Source organism: Agelaius phoeniceus, chromosome 8 (assembly GCF_051311805.1).
Source record: "Agelaius phoeniceus isolate bAgePho1 chromosome 8, bAgePho1.hap1, whole genome shotgun sequence".
Classification (NCBI taxonomy): Eukaryota; Metazoa; Chordata; class Aves; order Passeriformes; family Icteridae; genus Agelaius; species Agelaius phoeniceus.
The window spans coordinates 6,329,166-6,351,002 of record NC_135272.1 but is presented as its reverse complement, the minus strand read 5'-3'; the positions used below and the strand labels follow the sequence as shown (position 1 = coordinate 6,351,002).

General features: G+C 49.7%; 1 long non-coding RNA gene across 1 annotated transcript; it reads left to right on the top strand.

Moving 5' to 3' along the window:
- Positions 1-16,777: 16,777 nt before the first annotated feature.
- Positions 16,778-19,527, top strand: LOC143694615 (uncharacterized). Its single transcript, XR_013183185.1, has 2 exons — positions 16,778-17,254; positions 17,368-19,527. It is a non-coding gene; the product is annotated as an uncharacterized LOC143694615 (long non-coding RNA).
- The last annotated feature ends 2,310 nt before the right edge of the window (positions 19,528-21,837 follow it).

Here is a 21,837-nt window from a genome sequence, read left to right as displayed (position 1 = left end):
TATCTGTTGCCAATCAAACTCCACTCAAGTGCTCCTGTGGAATGCACTGGGAATTTCTTCACCTGTAGAACATAAAAGTCTATCATATCACTAAAACAATTTTACAATATAAGAAAATGCAAAAACAATGCAAAGAAAATTCAAGTCCAAGCAGCTGAGTTTCAGGAAAAGTCCATGGTCTGAAGATGTCCCTCTTTGCCATATCTGAAAGTTTCTTTTGGTCCTGAAACAGGCTTGCTACAGAAAAAGTCCATCAATAGTTATCAAGAGTCCATTGACAGTCTTCAAAGAATTTTGAGAAAGTTTCTGAAATGTCTTGCCACAGCCCTTATTGAACAACTTGGGCTGAAGCCAATCCCTGGCTCCTCAATGCCTCTGCTCAATGCCTCTGAGCTGCTGCCAGCTCTTTCACCCTTTTTTATTCAATTAAATTTTTTTTTTTTTTTTTTTTTTTTTTTTGTCGGAAAGAGCAGCAGCAGCAAAGGAGCCAGAGAGAGGCCCTTGGGGGCCCTGGCCCATGTGGAAGGATCAGGAACCCCAGACCTGGCCCACAGAAAGGTGGCCCAGGACCAGAAGGGGGAAGCAAAGCCCCCAAACCCAACAGGAGGCCGGGAGGTGGCCCTGGCCCAAGCAACCAAGCCAGACAGCCCAGGCCCAGCCCCCGAGGCAGGCTCTGCATTGGCACAGACCTGCACCCTGCTGCCAGTACAATGGCAGAAGGGGTGACCAAACGCTTCCTTTCCCCAAAATCACCGAGGCATGCCGGCAATGGGAAGACAGAAGCTGTCCCGAGAAACTTCGTCTCGGGTCTGGGGATGTCCTTTCCCCACAGCAGACAAGCGATGCTCGCTTCCTGCTGTGCCCTCTGCCTCTGCAATGCAAATGCACCAGGTGTTCCTCCCATCTGCCTCACGGCACCACCGCCACCCCCTCTGGGCTGGGGACCAGGGGCAGAACTTTTGGGACCCACCTCCCCCTCGCCGCTGGGGCGCGCGAGGGGCGGCAGAGAGATTCGCATCCCCCAGGGGGAAACCCCGGACCAAACACCCCCCAACCCGCCAAGAATGCTGATCTTGAAAACAGGCAGCCGGGCTGCGCCCACAGCCAGCTGTCGGGCCATGCCTCCTCCACGGAAGGACAGGCTGACGCCCTCTTCCCTTGTCCCAGCTCCCCCCGTAGGGGCAGCCCCGGGACAACCCGAAAAATTCGGGGAGGAAGTCACGCTGGATGCAGGAGGCGCCGCTGCAGCTGCCGCCGGCTCCAGGGCAGCCTCTGACGCAGACACGGAGGACGGAGTCCCCGCAGGGGCGGGCAGCGGGGCCGCCTGGGGAGGCGGCGGGGGCGGCGGGGGCGGCACGGGGTCGGCAGCTTCTTCTGCGCTGGGCTCTGACATCGGCCGCGGAACCGCAGTCGCAGAAGGCGGCGGGACGGCCGGGGGGAGCGGTGGATCGCTGTTGCCCAGCAACATCGGCGCAGCCGCGGGAGGCGGTGTCTCTGAGATAGATGCAGGCAGGGAAGCCGGAGGAACCGCGGCCGGAGCCCCCACAGGCTCTGCCGGAGGGACGGCCGCGGGACGGGCCGCGTGGGGAACTGCCCGCACCCGCGGGGCGGGTTGAGGCGGCGCTGGCCGGGGTTGTGCCTGTGGCGCTGGCCGGGGCGGCACCGCCCACTCCCATCCCCCCCGAGAGCAACGGGAGGGGGGAACAAACGGCTCCGTCTGAGCATGCTCCGAAGACGCAGTAAAAAAAACTTCGGCTGCGGGCAAAACTTCGCCCCCCCACTGTGGTTCAGGGGGCCTGGAAAGCAGCAGAGCGTCCCCCTCCAAAGGGTCTTCCCCCGGAATCGGGGGGAACGGGGCTTTGCCCTTGCAGTTAGCAATCCAGGGAAAAACAGCTGCTCTCCGTTTCAAGACTAGAAAGAGCTTCAAAAAGGTTGAATAAATTGAGGGGCATCCGAACCCACGGCCCAAAAAGAAATGGAAAATGGAGTCCATACACTCCCAGACAAACACATCAAGGGCATATAGCACATTCGTAAAAAACCCAAAGAGCATTGCCCATCGAAAAAACTCATAGAAATCTGTCTCCAACAGGAGAATTCCGTCCTCTTCACCCCATTTTTGCCAGAGGGCAATAAGTTTCTCCTCTGAAGGGGAGAATGGAACCTCATCCTCTAGGGGAGGAGTCCTCCAGATGAGCAGCCACAAACTGCGAATGGCCTCATCTTCAGGAGGGCAAAAACCAACAGTACCTTGTGACAGTGTCCAGGACTCTCTGGCTATCTGCACGGTTCTGCTGAGCTTTCCGAACATCTTCCTGGAGGCTTTTCAGAAGGTTCTCTTTGTGGTCAGCCTTGCTGAGAACTCTGTCCAAATTCGGATCTTCAGTTCTTCAGCTCCTGGCTAGAATCCACTTCTGTGGTCACTTGTGAAGCAACCATCAATGCCACACATTCAGGGTTTACCCAGTGCAGCAATGCTCCTCTGGTGGTCTCACCAAGTAATGATTGTCCTCCTCAGTCGGGGGTCACCAATTGTGACTGTGGTCACAAGGGTTTTCAGGGTGAAGAAGAGACGAGAATGTTGACTCCATGATCAGAAGGCTTGATTTATTATTTTATGATATATGTTACATTAGACTATACTAAAAAGCAATAGAAAGGAAAAAGTTTCTTGAGAAGCTAGCTAAGCTAAGAATAGAAAAGAATGAATAACAAAGATCTGTGTCTCAGACAGAGCAAGAGCCAGCTCTGCTATGAGTGGTCAAGAAATCCAAACACCCACAGGAGACCAATCACCTGTTGCATTCCACAGCAGCAGATAACCATTGTTTACTTTGGTTGCTGAAAACTGCAGCTTCTCACAAGGAAAAATCCTAAGAAAGGATTTTTCATGAAAGATGTCTGCGACACACCCCAAAGTAAGAAAGCCTTTCAAAAGCTGAAGGAGGACTTGAAAAGAGCACCTGCTCTGGGCTAGCCAGATGTCTGGGAAGCCTTTCAGCTTTTCTCTTAGGAGAGGCAAGGGATGGCATTAGGTGCACTAGCTCAAACAGTTGGCCCATAGAAGAGAGCAATAGCATCATTTTCAAAACAACTGGATGCAGTCAGTAGGGGACAGCCTGACTGTAAGCAGTTGCTGCTCTTGTTTCAGACATCCAAAGAGCCTGGAAATTCACTCTAGGTCAACAAATAATTGTGTTTATCTCACATCCAGTAGCAGCAATTCTTGACCAAAAGGGTGGGCATTGGCTTTCACCCTCCAGATTCCTTAAATATCAGGCAATGTTGGTGGAACAACGCAGCATTACAAAACAAATCTCTTCTCTAGTTCATCCAGCAGCATTCCCAGCTACTCACTAGACAGACAAGGAGCCTTTGTAGCATGACTGGATCAAAACCATTCAGTCCACTTTATTCCAGCTGCCCAGATCTTAAAGAAACCCCAATTCCAAGGGCAGAATCTCAGTACACAGATGGGAGTGGCTTTGTAAGAGCAGATCAGTGAAAATCAGGATATACAATTAGCATGGAGCAATAGGGGATAGAAGCCCTGCACAAGTCAGCTCAGATGACAGAGATAATCACTTTAACCCGTACCTTCTGATCAGCCTGAGGAAAAAGGATCAATAGATGAACAGATTCCAAGAATGCCTTTAGAGTAATAGACGCCCATGAAGCAGTTTAGAAAGATAAAGGACTATTGACAGCTCAGGGAAAGCAGTTGAAGCATTCAGAAGAAATCTTAAAATTGCTGCAGGCAGTACTACTGCCTCAAGAGGTTGCAATTCTGCACTGAAAAGGACATCAGAAAGGGGAAACCGACCCCAAAAGAGGTAACAGGTTGCAAAAAGAGCAGCAGAACAAAGCCATGCTGAGATTCAGGCACTAATGCCCAAAGGTAAGGAACAATATGACAGTGATGTATGCCGTATAATCAGAAAGATCTAGAATTAGCAAAGAATTTGAAAGCAGAATGAAAACATGTTTTTTCAACTCCTCAGGGATAGACAGTTATGCCAGAAAGAGCATCATGGAAATTAATTAAAGATGAACATAATTGTGTACACTGGGAAGGGGATGCCTTACATAATTATTTGATAAGGACAACAGTAAGATGCAACCTGTACTCTAGTGTAAAGCAGGTAACCCAAGGGTGTGAAATAACGTCTTAGAGCCAATCCACAAACCAGGACTAGAGTTGAGCTTGGCACAGTAGACAAGGGACAATATCCTGGACAGCACTGGCAAGTTGACTTTTCTGAATTGCCAAGAAAAGGGGGGTATAAATACCTTTTGCCTTTAACTGATACCTTCTCAGCATGACCTGAGGCATTCCCAACCCAAACAAATAAAGCCCAAGTTTTCAACATTTTGGTAAACAATATAATGCCCTGGTTCAGAGTGCCTTTAGACATCTCCTCTGACTGAGGACCACGTTTCCTAGCAAATATTGCACAGCAACTTTGCAATAATCTCCAAATCAACTGGCACCTACACACACTGGATTGACCCCAGGCCAGTGGCCAGGTGGAAAAGATGAATTATCCGGTAAAACAACAGAAAGTCAAAACTGTACCAGAGGCCAACATACCTTGGCCCCAGGCCCTACCTTTGGCTTTATAACGGATTTGATAAGACCAAGAACAAAAGAAAATCTGAATCCCTTTGAAATACTGTACAGAAGACCATATAAGCAAAACTAGCAAGGGGAAGATACTGTACAAGTTGGAGAGGGGTATCTCCAGAACCATGTTGTCCAACTAACACAACAGCTGCAGAAAATAAACCAACACATTTTGAGCACATGAGCAAGAGGATGCTCCTCTCCACAAATCCAGCCTGGGGACCAGGTAGACCAGGTAGAAAGCCTCTTATCCCAAAAATAAATAGGAGTCTATTTAGTACCTTTAATCACTTACACAGCCTTTAAAGCCTAAACCATTCATCTCTTGGATACATTATTCCAGAATTAAAATGCTTTGCAAAAGGCAAGTGGAGTCCAAAAGTGGACCTCAGAAAGAACAGGAGAAACCAAGATGCATTTCACAGCATCATCGTCTTCCCAATACTTCTAATCAGAATCCAAGCCACAGCAGATGACTGTCACTACCATAATGATCTCCTTGGCCTGCAAGATCCTGGTAGATGGAACACTCAAAAATATTCAGGACCTAACTGGCTAAAAGAGATTAAAAAGGTAAAAACTCTTTACACCACTTTAAGGACTAATGACCGAGCAGATTGAGGAAAACCTGACTCCGTGCCTGCCTTTCTTGTCCCACCTGAAAGCAGGATCTCTGTGGCTTGTAAATTTGAAACTCACAAACCTCGTTCAGAGAAGATTGCTCGAGTGATCATGCGCATCTGCGACCTTTCTAACAAGCAGTGTGTGAATTCATTTTCATGTGAATCCTATCAGGATTTTTGCGCTATGCAAATTAAAATGGGAGACTATAACCTAGCACAAGATAGTTGCCTTCTTCTGCGGCGCACAGGTGGGGTGGGAGGACCATCATCACACAGAGATCCAGGAATTGAGCCCGCCAGGAATCCGACCCAACAAATATTGTTTCCAACAGGCAGCTCTTGTGCGACTAGAGTTAGAAACTGTCCTGCTTGTACGCTCAGTACATGGAACAGGTCTCATACAGGATCTGCTTTTGAGAATTGAATTTCTCTCTTGGGATATTTATGACCATCAGAAATAGTAACCAATCAAGCTGGAGGGGTAGCCAGGAGCACAATTATCCCGTTAGGGTATATCATGTCCAATTTCATGACCATGTGATGGCAACCCAGATATGCATGGAATCCAATAGCACAGCTGCATCCTCTTATGGGCTGAGGTACTCAGAATACTCAACTATTTGTCGTGGGAACTTCGTAAAGCATCCTTTGTAATACTCCCAGGGGCCAGTGCAAGGTTTCTGAAGGTTTCTGAAATGCTTGCCTACAGGCAGGCAATGTATCTGAAGAAACCAGTTACCATGCCTTGGGTACTCGACAAGGAGCTAAATGGAATGGATCACACAACAGACATTTAAAATTAAAATCAAAACAAACAACTTTACATCAGCAAACAACTCCGTAGAACAGGACCCATAAGTGAAATAATATAGTCTTTCACTCTGGGGTAAGACAAACAAATGAACAATTGTTGCCTCTAATTCCACAGTACTCTCTGAAAAAGCTGGAGGTAAAGATACAAGCTAATGTTTCCAAAATTAAACAGCAATACTGCCCGCTCATACAGCAAAGCCTAAAAGAATGGGAGCTGTGGATACATTCCCAGACATCAAATGATAGGTGTAAAAAAGACTTAAGGGGATGGCTTGGGTCTGAACTGGGAGTATTAAATTCTATTGATCAAGAAGTCTTACTCAAGAAAGTAAGCACTGTGAGCTCTTATATTGGACAGATACAAACTCCTCTCAGATCAACCCTGCTATCACTTGCCCATACCCAAAGCCTGGCAGCTAACCTATTAAGCACCCTGGCCAACAATACACAGCAGGATTTTCAAGCAGTTGGTGGCTTTATGGGAAAACTACAGGGTGACATTTCTTTAGCATTTCAATGTACACAAGCTCAGCTGTGTGTGGCTACGGTCTGTAATCTCAGGAGAACTTTAAAAAAGGAGAACTGGGGAAATTGCCACAAGAAAGAACTAAATCATGGCTAAAAATGAAACCACAAAGCAATTTGAAAAAGACTTCCACACTTGGTTGCAATTGGTCAATTTCACATAGAATGAACAGAACCCTGCAGTCTTTTGTATTAACCATTAAGAATGCAACAAAATACCGTGTCATTCCAATTTTGGCGCTTGGAGTTATAAGAACTCATGTAACTGTCAGACCCATTCAGCATAATGTCTGGGCCATTTTCAACAAGAAAACTAGAAGCTGGCAAACTCTTAGTATCAAAGCATGTGTACCAAGGGATGCACTGAATTTTGTGTGCAAAAATGCGGTGCTTGAAAGAGAGGATCGGTGCCTGCATGCTGAGGGCAGCACTTGTATTTTTGAAATGAGCCCAGTTACTCATGCACTATCACAGGTGTGTTATGTGGGAAGAGGATGTGCCTGTGTGAGATCTGCTTGCACAACTATTCCAATAGAGTCTTTTAATGAAACTACTAATGGTACTAACTGCTCTATTTGTAATTTCACAACCAAAAGTGGATGCGACTTCAGCTGCACCACACAAGAACTTCTCTAGAGATGCTGCAGAATGCACATGATGGGTATCAGCAAGCGCCCAAATTCCAAACTGGACGGGACCCTAATGTTCTAAAGCAAATGCCGTGCCAGCCTAATATAGAATGGCTAGTGGCAGGAGTCAAAAATGCATCTCACAGAGCCTGATGGACACTCAAATCCAGTATCAAAGTTGTTACTGAAATCATCACCAAAATAGAGAAAGAAAGAGAACATCATGAGTCAGATGTCTTCTTGTGATGGACAAATCTGGAACCACCAACAGCTCCTTAGATTTTAGCTTCCTCAGCAAACCAGTTCTAATTTTAAAAAAATTAACCCTTCTCTTAACCATCATAAACCTATGCATGTGGTAGAAAATTAAAACAGCAGCAGAACAGTACATATGTACTGTGTGTAGCATTGTTTGTTTTATATTTATGGGTTTATTGTAAAGTTGGTTAATTTATAAGTTAAGAATTTGGTTTGACCCTCAGTTCCCCCCATGTTCTCCCTTGTAATGGTTCATTCCTTCCACCTGTTACCTGTCAATCATTGTAACCGTCCCCTCTCAGGTCGAGAATCTTCTATGTCAATCATCCCTCACCTAACATATGATTTGTCCCCTGAGCCTTTTCCCGCCCCCAGGCCCTTCCTATTGGTTCAGTTGTGTCCCTCGTGCCCCGCCCCGGTTCTGTTTGTTGGTCCCTCGTGTCCCTGTCAGTTACGCCTTTCCCCTTTATAGGTGCCTCCCTAACGGTTCTTACCTGACACCGTCACTGGCCCCGCCTGGGTCAAATACAGCGCCTTGGCATCCAAACGCGTGTCCACTCCTTCCTTCCTTTGCCTCAGCACTTCGCAGTCCTGCTCTCGCCTGCATCACCACACAGCAGACGCAGCCACTACTCAGGGGTTCTCGCCTGAGATGTTTGGGGATGTTTTAGGTTCAGATTCTCTGAGGCTTTAGATTTTAGATCTCTAGACAATGCTTCCAGGAATCTAAATGGCTTTCAGAAACGAAACTTTTCTCCTTTTTTCCTCAGTCTTTGCACTCGTGTGCACCAGAGACCTTCGGTGAATGGATTCCACTCTAATCCATCTCCAAGCTGAATCTCTCAGCTGTGTTCACACTGGTGGTTTGTGTGTCTCTTCTGCACAGTGCAATTTTAAAATCTTTGTTCCTTATTATCTCTGCCCTTCTTTTTCTCTTTTAGCTTACAAATGCATGCACTTGTATCAGAAATGGCTTTTTTTCCCCTACATCACTTCCTGCCAAGTAATTTTCTTTTATCCTGTTGTGATGTTAATCTAGCCTCATATGCTTTATTCCAAGTGCACTCCTGTTTCCTTGAATGTGGAAGTTTTATAATGCAATGCTCTCATTCACCTGCTTTCATGAAACCCTTCATTAACATTAGCACAAGTAACTGTGTGGTTCCCTTCTGCTTTGTAGAAGATTTGGGAAACTCAATCCTGCTCAGCTACAAAAAAACATTTATGGTGCTTGGTAATTGCCTTAAGAGCTTAAATTAATGGTAAACAACTGCAGCTTCTTATTCACTTCACAGAAACTGGGAAAAAACACACTACAAATATCAAGGAATACAGTGCAAGGATGATGGGCATCCCTCAGTTATCCCAACAGACTGATGTCATGGGCAAAATTCCCTCTTTTCCAAAGGGTTTTCATTTGCTTTGGCTGTACTTTGTATGGCTTCAGGTCATATTTCCCTTCATTTAAGGAAGTATCTTGGCCGTTCTTGAAGAATTTGCCCTTGGAGGACTTACTCAGTTCTGCAGTCCTCATTATACACCCTTTTAAAAAAGATTTTTATGCTATTTTTCTTCTCTCTGTGTTTTCACATTTGAACCATGTTCAACAAGGTTTTCTTTCTAAAAATATTAATCACAATATTCCAAAGGATTAAAAAATGCTTGGGTATTTTTTTCCCTTAGTATTTACAAAAGAAAAATTTTAAAAACCTGTACACATGCTGGATGTAAAATGCAGATAGAAATAAACTTGAGAGTTCTCCCAAAACCCTTAAGAAAAAACCCCATGTATTCTATAAAACTCAGAGTATTCATCTACAGAATACAAAAATGGGCATGTTCTTGAAGAGAAAATTTGTGCAACGGTCCTGCACAGAATTCTATGCTTTCAAGCTTTTTGCCCTTCAGGGGCAGTGCCATTCTCTGAACTGTAATGCTCTGAGCATGTTCTGCTCACCGTGGCAGCTTTCTGCTCTCCCCTGGTACAGATCATCCTCCCAGCACAGGGGGAGTGCAGCCCCCACAGCTCGCAGCCCCTTCCCACCCAGCAAGAGCCTGAAGGAGAGAGATGGCTTTCAGCAGCTGCCGCGGGTTCTGACAGTGCCACCTCTCGGCTGCTGAAAGCCTGAATGTCTGTGTTGCGGTGTGTGAGTTTCTGAGCCAAATGTTCTGTTAGCTTGTGGTGTGTTCAAGTGTTCCCCGAGTTATTACAGTCAGTTTCTCCCCTGTGTTATGCCCTCCTACCCAAGTGTCCCTCAAGGAATCCCCTCCCTCCTGACCAGATTTTTCCCTGTCTGTCAAGACAACCCGGCCCCTTTGGCCCATCCATCAGCCCAAACCCTACCCTTTGTTCCAGACAGTTCCCTGTCCCTCACCCCAAGCTCCAATCCCTGTCCCAACCCTCTCTCCTCCTCTTGTTCTGATTTGTTGTAGCCCTCAAAACCACACCCCGAGGGTCGATTATTGGTTACTATATGGTGTCCACCCTCCACTTTGAAAGATTTTAAAAACCCGTGCACAGGGGTTCTGGGGTTTCTTTTAACTTCTGTTTTTGTTTTGGGGTGTTCTCTTAAGTGCCTTCCACCGCCTCTCCAAATGAATTCGCTGCATTTTGCACCACAGAAGAGCCTCCTCTGCCTCCTTCACTCGGTCCTCCTGGGGTTTCTACTCTAGGCAGCTGGCCTAGAGGTTCTGGCACAGGCAAAGCCCTAACCCAGCCAGTTCCCCTTTCTTGCCATTGTCCCTGGAGCATCACAGAGCTAGCCAGCGCTCCGGAGGGCAGTGACAGTGACCCGTGCCCTGGCGTGTCACAGCCCCCAGAGCCGCACCTGCCAGGCCACAAGCCCCAGCCCTGGTCCCCACTGCCGGCCTCAGCGGCTGCTGGGCATCCTCACCCTGAGTGCAAAGGCAGAGGCAGGAGCCCCCCAGGGCGCTCTGGATCCAGGCTGCAGACACCCTAAAGGCAGCACTGAAAGGGACATGGATGGGGACTGCAGCTGGATCTTCCAGTGCTCGCCATCCCTGACTATTCTCTAAGGGACCCCAAACCTCACCTGCAGCACCTTGAGCTCTGTTATGAATAAGAAGCTTGACTAGGCCAATATTCAAGCAGCAATCAATTTATTATTTCATATGGTAAAGTATGAGCAATACAGCGCTGGGTACAGTGGGGGAAGTGTTCCCTCCAACTGCACACTGATACTTGAGGGTTACAGTTATTTATAGGGGTACTCATCAGTTTTTTTCAGCAGTTTCTATTTCCAATTTTTACTCATCAGCAAATTTTATTCCAAATTATTACATCACAATTCTATACACTATTGTGATTTTAATTTCTCAGGATGTATTTTCAAAGGACTATCCCCAGATTGTGATGGTCCAGTTTCCAAAAGAAGAAAGACGAATCCCATCTGGTGGAGTCCAGCTCCCCAGATGTGTCCACCTTTTAATTGCAGAGACTACAAATCTCGTAACAGTGATGTCCAGCTTCCCTTTGGTCGAAACTATAAATCCTTGATGTGATGTTCATCTTCCTTTCTCAAGCTGTTTTTCTCTGCTTCAATAAGGCGTGAGATAAGCATATTTCCAATATATATATTCCAAAGCTATAGTTTCAAGGATACAAGTAATATTCTAAAAATATACTTCAAAAGGTTATTATTGCAGAGCTTTTTTATGGATTAAATAGAAGCAAAAAGCAACATCCTTAACACCTTAATTCCAATGCCCCTAAACCAACCAGAGTTAATTGCAAACAAAAGATAGGTTCAAAGGCCTTTTTTCGTGCTTAATTTTCATCAGTTATTATTAGAATTCACAACTATCCCATTGTTGATGTCCACACATTTCTCATTCGCAAGTACACACTTCGCCTGTTTGTACCTGACACGAAACACAGCTTTGCATCTCACAGGCACATGAGGGATCTTTGGACTGTCACTTACAGACTGACATCCCAAAACATAAAAATAATCATGCATTTCCTCTTAAAAATAAAATTTACTGAATTAATAAAATTATAATTACTTTTCTTATTTATAAAAGTTATATTTGTGTTACCAAATTTGAATGTTTATATTAAAAAATCCATACCTTTTTAGCAAGCAAAAAATTTATTGCTCATTGGTTCTAAGGAACACAATTCCCTTCATTAATTCATTGACGAGTGTGGCTGTTGATTTCTCCTTCTTTATGCTAATTAGTCCTATTTTAAATCCTTCTGTCATCTTTTTTATCATTTTCACAGACAGGGTAAAAGGGGCCACTTTGGGGTTCCAGGGAGAACTTTCTGGGGCACATTTGGGGCAGTTCTGGGTCTGCGGAGGGAATTCAGAGAGAACTTGAGGGTCTGGAGGACACTTGGGGGAGCCGGGTGGGCACTTGGAGGGGCACTCAGGGATTCCGAGGGACAGTTCGGGGTCCGGGACAGCACTTGGGGGTCCCGGGGGGCCCTTGAAGGTCAGGGAGGGGAATTTGGAGCCCTGCGGGGTCCGGGGCAGCACTTGGGGGGGTCTGATTGGGCTCTCTGCGGCGCAGGGGGTGATGGGAGTTGTAGGCGCGGGTCTAATACAGTTTAACGGGGCCGGGGAGCATCACGGGAGTTCAAAGCGCAGCTGCAATGGCTCTCGGTGGGGCGCGGGGCATGATGGGAGATGAAGTCCTGGCTGGAAAAGCTCTGGACGTGCGCCGCGGAGCATGATGGGAGCCGTAGTCCCGGAAGTGGTTCGAACGCTTTGTTTAGGGGTCTGGGAAGGCACTTGGGGGACACTTTTGCGTCCGAGCCGCGACTTGAGATCCTCGTGGTAACGTAAACGGTTCGGGAGAACTTGCGGGGATCTCGGGGAGCTCTTCCCAGGCTCTTTAGGGCGTGGGGCACAGCAGGAGTTTTCGGCGCCGAACCGTGTTATGAGGGGTCTGGGGCCGCGGGGGATGAGAGGAGATGAATTCCCAGAAGTGGCTGTACCGGGCATCTGTGAGGTTGGGAGCACTTTGGGGGTCCGGGAACACTTCTGGGGGGTCCCGAATGGGCGCTGAGGGGGCACTGAGGGATCCTGGAGGGTCTGAGGGGCACTTAAGGGACAGAGGGGGGGCGGTACCGGGGTTCTGTGGAGCGCGGGGCATGACGGGCGTTGTAGGCCCCGCTCCAATGGGGCTCAATCGGGCCGCGGGGCATGACGGGAGTGTAGGCAAAAAGGAAAGATGGCTCCCAGCCGAGGACCGCCTTCGAGGCCCCTTTCCAGGCGCTGATTGGCTGTGGGTGGTGATGAGCGGAAGAGCCATGGAGGCGGGAACAGCCCATTCAACCTCTCCAGTCCCTCCCAGTACAGTGCAGTTCATCCCCAGTACAACCCCAGTGCCCCTCCAATCCCTCCCAGGACAGCCCAGTAAAACCACAGTTCCTCCCCAGTCCCTCCCAGTACACCTGAGTGTACATTCCCAGTCCCTTCCATTTCCTACTCAATGTCATCCACAGGATGCCCCAGTGTCTCCCAGTCTTCCCCAGTGTCCCCAGTATGTCCCAGTCCTCCCCATTGTCACTCCCAGTATGTCCCAGTGTCTCCCACAGCGTTCCCAGTGTTCCCCAGTATGTCCCAGTCCCCCCCAGTGTTTCCAAGGACAGTTTAATTTCTCTCGCTGCCCGTGGCAGCCAAACCCAGCAGTGGGGTCAGTGCAGTGCCCATGGGCACAGCCCCTTGCAGTGGCCCAGTGCAGCTTGGGCTGATGATCCACCCTCACAGCCGGCCCAGGGCAGCTCTGCAGTGGCTTTGGTGGCACCTGGGGCTGGCACACACCTGAGCAGTGTGTCTGTTTGCACTGGGGAAACTCAGGAGTTTGAGATTGTTGCAAAAAGCACAAAAAGGGAAAACCCCTCTTTGGCTGGGTGCAGCCAGCTCTCCAAGCACAGCAGCTCCCAGGGCAGTGAGGACAGACAGGATGGGGCTGGGCAATGTGGAGCAAGGTTGTCCACGCTGGGTCAGAGCTCCAGGCACAGCTTCTGTGAGTAGGCCAGGGCTGCTGAGGAGAGACCCTGGGTCAGTATCAATCACAGAATGCTGCAACCACCTCTGATCTAAAGAGAAATAAAAGACACTCTTTAAAATAGGAATGTGTATTTCTTACAAGTTCTTTGAAATCTTTTTCCATAACTGGACTAGGAAAACTTTAATAACCCTCTCAGGGCTTTGGTGTTGTTTACATCAGACTCAGTGCCTGAGAGTGTCTTGAAAAAACTTCTCAAAAACTCAAAGTTAAATTTAGACTCCAAATTTTCTTGAAGTTTTAATGGATCCCACAGAGGGACTCGACTGGGAAAATGTCCCCAGGTTCCAGGTAGAGCAGAACACAGGAGGCAGTGATGACCGGTGGGGACAAGCAAGGCAAAGGTATCTCTGATAGTGGAGCCCTGAAAAATGTTAAAAATAGTCTTTGAAAATATTGGGCTTTGTGATTTCTCAGATCACTGCAGCTGCGTAGGCACTTTGATAAAAGATATAATTGTTAGATGTGGTGATTGTTTAGTAATTAAATATAATTATTATATAACCATAAGAAGAATTGTGAGAAACTATGTTGGAAATTTAAAGGGGGCTATGTTTAGCTGAAATCTGTGTATACAAAAGAACAATTTAAGTTTAATAATTAACATGAAAGTTATGTAATGATAGAGTATAAAACACGTTCACCTCAAATGTATGGTCAGAATCAGATTTGGGTGGAAACTACCCCGATTCCCAGAGCTCTTGAATAAAAAGCACCGCATATAATCGCTGATGTGATTATGTGTTTTTGAATGCTAACATCTCTGGTGCTGAGCAAACCTGGATGTGTTCCAGGAATGCAAAGGGCCAAGGCCTGAGCCCCAGCCCCTGGCCAGGCAGATCCTGTCCCTCCCTCATTTCTCAGGGCTCTTCCTGGGATGGGCACTGGCATGTGGGGATGGGCAATGCCAAGGGCAGGAGCATGGGGCAGCCCCTGCCAGGCTGCTGAGCAGGGACAAGGAGGCAATGAGGCCCCAGGCCTGAAAGGGTCACTTGTCCCCTTGTGGCCTCAGGCCCAGGGCCAGCAGCCATGGCCAAAGTGCTGCCCAAGTTGGCTCTGTCAGGGCTGTCTTGCAGCTGCTGCCCATCCCTGTGCCCTGTGCAGCCCAGGCTGTCCTACGGTGTCCCTGCCCTGCGCCTCTGTCCCTGCAGGCTGTCGGCCCTGAGCACTGAGGGAGGGACAGGATCTGCCTGGCCAGGGGCTGGGGCTCAGGCCTTGGCCCTTTGCATTCCTGAAACACATCCAGGATTGCCCAGCACCAAAGACACCTTTGCCTTGCTTGTACCCACCGGTCATCACTGCCTCCCGTGTTCTGCTCTACCTGGAACCTGGGGACATTTTCCCAGTCGTGTCCCTCTGTGGGATCCATTAAAACTTCAAGAAAATTTGGAGTCTAAATTTAAATTTGCGTAAACTTGAGAAGTTTTTTAAGACACTCTCAGGGACTGAGTCTGATGTAAACAACACCAAAGCCCTGAGAGGGTCATTAAAGTTTCCTAGTCCAGTTATGGAAAAAGATTTCAAAGAACTTGTAAGAAATACACATTCCTATTTTAAAGGGTGTCTTTTATTTCTCTTTAGATCAGAGGTGGTTGCAGCATTCTGTGATTGATACTGACCCAGGGTCTCTCCTCAGCAGCCCTGGCCTACTCACAGAAGCTGTGCCTGGAGCTCTGACCCAGTGTGGACAACCTTGCTCCACATTGCCCAGCCCCATCCTGTCTGTCCTCACTGCCCTGGGAGCTGCTGTGCTTGGAGAGCTGGCTGCACCCAGCCAAAGAGGGGTTTTCCCTTTTTGTGCTTTTTGCAGCAATCTCAAACTCCTGAGTTTCCCCAGTGCAAACAGACACACTGCTCAGGTGTGTGCCAGCCCCAGGTGCCACCAGAGCCACTGCAGAGCTGCCCTGGGCCGGCTGTGAGGGTGGATCATCAGCCCAAGCTGCACTGGGCCACTGCAAGGGGCTGTGCCCATGGGCACTGCACTGACCCCACTGCTGGGTTTGGCTACCACGGGCACCGAGAGAAATTAAACTGTCCTTGGAAACACTGGGGGGGACTGGGACATACTGGGGAACACTGGGAACGCTGTGGGAGACACTGGGACATACTGGGAGTGACACTGGGGAGGACTGGGACAACCTGGGAACACTAGGAATGCTGAAGGGGAATCTGTGGACTGGGATGGACTGTGGGGGTGCACTGAGACAGACTGGGACATACCAGGACATACCAGGACATACTGGGAGTGATACTGGGAGATACTGGGTCAAACTGGGGACACTGGGGCCATTGCAGAGCAGACTGGGGACACTGGGGCATCCTGTGGATGACACTGGGCGGAACTGGAAGGGACTGGGAATAAACTCAGGTGTCTTGGGAGGGACTTGGCTGTACTGGGAGGGGCTGAAGGGGCACTGGGATTGTACTGGGTTCTACTTGGGATCAGCTGGTCTGTACTGAGGATGAACTGGGCTGTACTGGGAGGGAATGGAGAGGGAATGAGCTGTTCCGGTCTTCACCGCATCCCATTTGCCGAGGCTTCCGCCCATCAGCACCCGCAGTCAATCAGCGCCTGGAAAGGGGCCTCGGGGGCGGTGCCTAGGGTGGGCAACATATTTTCATTGGGCTTACGACTCCCGTCATGCCCGGCAGCCCGATTGAGCCCCATTGGAGCCGAGACTACAACGCCCGTCATGCCCCGCGGTCCGCAGAAGCCCCCCCCCCCCCCCCCCCCCCCCGTATCCGCCCCCTCTTTGTCCCTTAAGTGTCCCCCAGACCCTCCAGGATCCTTCAGTGCCCCCTCAGCGCCCATTCGGGACCCCCCAGAAGTGTTCCCGGACCCCCAAAGTGCTCCCAACCTCACAGATGCCCGGTACAGCCACTTCTGGGAATTCATCTCCTCTCATCCCCCGCGGCCCCAGACCCCTCATAACACGGTTCGGCGCCGAAAACTCCTGCTGTGCCCCACGCCCTAAAGAGCCTGGGAAGAGCTCCCCGAGATCCCCGCAAGTTCTCCCGAACCGTTTACGTTACCACGAGGATCTCAAGTCGCGGCTCGGACGCAAAAGTGTCCCCCAAGTGCCTTCCCAGACCCCTAAACAAAGCGTTCGAACCACTTCCGGGACTACGGCTCCCATCATGCTCCGCGGCGCACGTCCAGAGCTTTTCCAGCCAGGACTTCATCTCCCATCATGCCCCGCGCCCCACCGAGAGCCATTGCAGCTGCGCTTTGAACTCCCGTGATGCTCCCCGGCCCCGTTAAACTGTATTAGACCCGCGCCTACAACTCCCATCACCCCCTGCGCCGCAGAGAGCCCAATCAGACCCCCCCAAGTGCTGCCCCGGACCCCGCAGGGCTCCAAATTCCCCTCCCTGACCTTCAAGGGCCCCCCGGGACCCCCAAGTGCTGTCCCGGACCCCGAACTGTCCCTCGGAATCCCTGAGTGCCCCTCCAAGTGCCCACCCGGCTCCCCCAAGTGTCCTCCAGACCCTCAAGTTCTCTCTGAATTCCCTCCGCAGACCCAGAACTGCCCCAAATGTGCCCCAGAAAGTTCTCCCTGGAACCCCAAAGTGGCCCCTTTTACCCTGTCTGTGAAAATGATAAAAAAGATGACAGAAGGATTTAAAATAGGACTAATTAGCATAAAGAAGGAGAAATCAACAGCCACACTCGTCAATGAATTAATGAAGGGAATTGTGTTCCTTAGAACCAATGAGCAATAAATTTTTTGCTTGCTAAAAAGGTATGGATTTTTTTATATAAATATTCAAATTTGGTAATACAAATATAGCATAACTTTTATAAATAAGAAAAGTAATTATAATTTTATTAATTCAGTAAATTTTACTTTTAAAGGAAATGCATAATTATGTTTTGGGATGTCAGTCTGTAAGTGACAGTCCAAAGATCCCTCATGTGCCTCACAACTGCTGTCAAGGACAGAGCTTGAAGCCCTCCCCAAGGACTGAGACTGAGACCCTTCAAATTCTAACCCAGGGGTGCTGGCCTGACTGGAGCGGGGTGTCTGCCATGGGAAGCGGGATGTTTCCCATAGGAACCAGTCCTGAAACAACGGGCCCCGCTCACTGCTGGCACCGGTTTGTGCTGTTCAGAACTGGGCTGTCTGTACCTGTTCTCAATGGATTTATTCTCCACTGTTCCCTCCATGTGCCGTCCTGCTCCCCTCCTGGCAGTAGATTATAAAAGAGCCCTGAGTTAACCAAAGACTTTGAGACTCTCCCCGATGTGACAAGACAGATCTGTTGGCCGGACCACGAGGATTTCATCTCTCTCTTGGCAGCTATTCCCCCCCTCCTTTTCTCTGTCTCTCTATCCTTTATCTGCTTTCTAATCCTTGTGTTGCATCTGCTGTGGGCACTCAATGAAAGGTGCATTTGTTTTGGTTAATACTGAAGGTCCCCTGCTGTGTGTCTTTGCACTCTGAGATCAGTAAAATGAACCATCGTGACCCCCCTTGTGCCAGGGGATGGTGACACGGCCTGATGGGGTTGCTGCCCACAGCATGTGAACGTGATCTCCTTGGTGGCGACTACACTGGTTCATCTGCTCTTGCTTTCTGGTCTGCCTATCCCAGAATTACCTATGCCACCTGCTTTTCTTATATTGTGGTTCTCTGTGGTTCCTTCAACAGTCAGCCCTTCTTAAGTTCACTCTTGGAATAGGGGATCATCACCTCCCATATCATATCGAGTGCAGTGGAATGCACTTGAATGCATTTTGCCTGCATTCAAAAGATGGTCCCTGTTTTTGCTTTACTGTGGAATCTCTGTTTGTATTTTCTACCTCTGTCGAGGCCTGGATTGAAGGTACTTGAGATGATATTTTGCGTTCAGATTCAGGTGGTTTTTGTTTCTTATCAGTGACACAGCCTCACAACCGTGAGTTCTGCAGCCTTTCATCTAAGGCACAAAATGGCTCAGTATCTCTTGTTACAAGGCCTGGATGGTACCAAGGAGACCATGGTGATACTGGGGATCCAAGGAGACCGTGGTGACACCATGGAAACTCATGGAACCATGGGCATTGTGACACAGCAGGGCTTCATGGAACCAAGGAGTCAATTGGGACTCTACCAAACCTCATGGAACCAAGGGCCCATTGTGACACTGAAGAACTTCAGGGACCCAAGAGTCTCTTGTGACACAGGGGGTACTCATGAAACCATGGAGACCATTGTGAACCTTCAAGGCCTGATGGAACCAAAGGGTCATTCTGGCACTTCTGAGCCCTGGAACCAAAGGGACCACAGTGACACAGTGGGGCTCTGTGGAACCAAGGGGCCACGGTGACATTGTGGAGTGTCATTGAACCAACTGTCCATGGTGACACTGCAGGGCCTGATGGAATCATGGGCACCATTGTGACACTGCAGGGTGTCATGGAAGCAAGGGGCCATTGTCACACGATGGGGCCTCTTGGGATCCAAGGGCAGTTGTGATACCATGGAAATTATGGCAGCTGTGGCACCATGAAAGCAAGGAGACCATTGTGACCCTACAGGACCCCATGGAACTAAGGATTCATGGAACAGTGCAGGACACATGGAACGGAGGGGCCATAGGGAAGCTGTGGAACCAAAAGAGGCAATTGTGACACTGTGGGCCCCCATGGATCCAAAGGTCCATTTTGACATTGCAGGGGCTCATGAATTAGATGAGATTTATAGTCCTTGCAATTAAAAGGTGGACCCACATCTGGAGAGCCAGACCTCACCAGCTGGGAGACTTCTTCCTTCTTTTGGAAACCGAACCACCACCATCTGGGGATACTCCTTTCTGGGAAACATCCTGAGAAAAACTAAATCACAATAGTGTATAGAATTGTGACGTAAAAATTGGGACTAGAAACTGCTGAGAAAGCTGATGAGTACCCCTATAAATACCTGTAAGCCTCAACTATGGGTGTTCAGTTGGAGGGAAAACCCTCCCCCACGGTACCCAATGCTGTATTGCTCATGCTTTACCATATTAATTAATAAATTGATTGCTGCTTGAATATTGGGCTAGTCAAGTTTCTCATTTATAACACAGTGCTCAGTGGATGCTCGAGGGGTCTCTGTACCTCATGCCTTGGGAATGCCTGGGAGGGGCTGGGGGGTTGTCCCTGTCCCTGTCACCCCAGGCCATTCCCCAGGGGTGTCCCTGTCCCTGTCACCCCAGGCCATTCCCCAGGGGTGTCCCTGTCACCCCAGGCCATTCCCCAGGGGTGTCCCTGTCACCCCAGGCCATTCCCCAGGGGTGTCCCTGTCCCTGTCACCCCAGGCCATTCCCCAGGGGTCTCCATCATTCTCACCCCAGGGAATGCCTGGGGGGTCTCCCTCCCTCTCACCCCTGTGCCAGGGGGTGCTCGGGGCAGTCTCTGTCCCTCTCAGCCCAGGGGATGCTCGGGGCTCTCTGTCCCCTGGCCCTGGGGGATGCTCGGGGGGGTCTCCATCCCTCTGGCCTCAGGCAATGCCTGTGCAGGGCTGGGCACCAGGGGCTCTGTGTCCCTCTCACCGCTGAGGCTGCTCGGGGCTGGGGGGGGGCTCTGCCACCTTCTCACCCCTGGGGAGGCTGGGGGGGGTCTCTGTCCCTCTCAGCCCTGCTGGGACCCCACCCAAACATCATCGGGGGCACAGGGACAGAGACACCCCCAAAGCCCCAGCAGGGCTGAACCTGGGATTTGGTTTGGGGCTGAGGATTTAGGAAGGGGCTGGAATTGGGGCTGGGCTTGGAGTTGGGGCTGAGATTTGGATTTGAGCTGGGATTGGGTTAAGGCTAGACATGGGATTGGCTTTAGGGCTGGGATTGGGATTGGGTCTGGGGCTAGATGAGTCTGGCACTGGGATGGGATTAAATACAGAACTGTGAGTGTGTCTAAACATGGAGTGAGATTGAGACCAGGATCAGGGTCAGGTTTGGGACTGAGCTCACCCAGAGCAGGACAGGAGGGGATGTCACTGTGGGAAGGTTTGGGGAAAATCCTGATTTGGGGAAAAACAAGGTGTGAATGCCTTGGGTTGGGGATTCCTCCCACACAAGTCCATCTCTAGAAGTCACCTGATGTCCATAAAAACCTCCAAAAATCAAGAGTGTATAAAAAAAAGCCACCAGGAGTGTCCCATTTCCAGTCTCATCCCTCTGGGGTTCTGGTGGTCCCCTGTCTCTGGGCTGTTGGGGATCCCATGGGTCCTGGGGATCCCCCTTCTCCAGGGTCCTGCTAAGGGATGTAGGCGGATTTTGGGATCCCAAGGTCCCTCTCTCCAGCCTCCCCTCAATCCAGCCACTTGGGGTTCCCCCCTCTTCCCACCACCCTGTCCTGGTTTAGGGCAAATTTGGGAGAAAACCCCAAAAAGGGGTTTCCTCTAGAATGCAGATTCAGCAGCCCCACCCTCAGCCAGTTCGGGAAAATATTTCCTTGGAGAAAAGTGGAAAAAACCGCTTTATTTAACAGGCAAAGCATTCACCAGCACAAAAATTGAACAATATTAAGCAATAAAACCTCCTGCTGCTGGAAAATAGGTGACAAACTCCCAAAGTCCTTCCTTGGGCTGGGGCTTGGCTGACTCAGTGTCTTATCAGTCTCTTATCAGTCTATTATCAGTCCCTTATCAGTCTCTTATCAGTCTCTTATCAGTCCCTCCTGTATTGGAAATGCCGCCAACCAGGCTCAGCCCGGTGGGCCACAGGTGGGAGCTGCCGGTGGTGTTCTGGTTATTCAGTCCAGAGCAGGTTTAAACAGCTCCAAAGAAAAAGAAAAACCACAGTCCAGGGAACTTCTCTGCCTCAGAGAGCTAAAAACTAACTAAAAGCAAAGGAGAGCTCAGTCCTGCCCTCTGTCCATCCAGGAGCCAGAATGTGGAGGAGTGAGAGCAGTGTATGAAAACAAACTGCAGCTTCTTCCTCCTCCCCTTGGCTCTCAGAACCAGCCTTAAAGGTGTAGAACTCATTTCTGGGCTAAAGGGACCGATGGGGCACGAGCATCATGAAGTCACCCCAGGACGCGCCCCTGTCAGGGTCAGGGGGTCCCGTCCCCGTCTCATCTCCGGGCTGCCGGGGGTGCCCCAGCTCCGGTATCGCCCCTTCCCCTCTCCCCGCCCCGGGGGTCCCCCGTTCCACAGCCCCGGCTCTCACGGGGATCCCCAAAACCAATGTCCCGCCCCGTCGGTACCGGGCCATCCCCACGTGGACCCCCGGGACCCTCCCGAGGGGCGATCGCGGCTCCTCTGCCCCCGAAAAAGCTCCTCTTAGGGAGCCCGGAGATACCCGGGGCTCGAGTCTGGGATCTGCCGGCTCCGAACACGCTCCAAAAAAATCCTCCCGGACA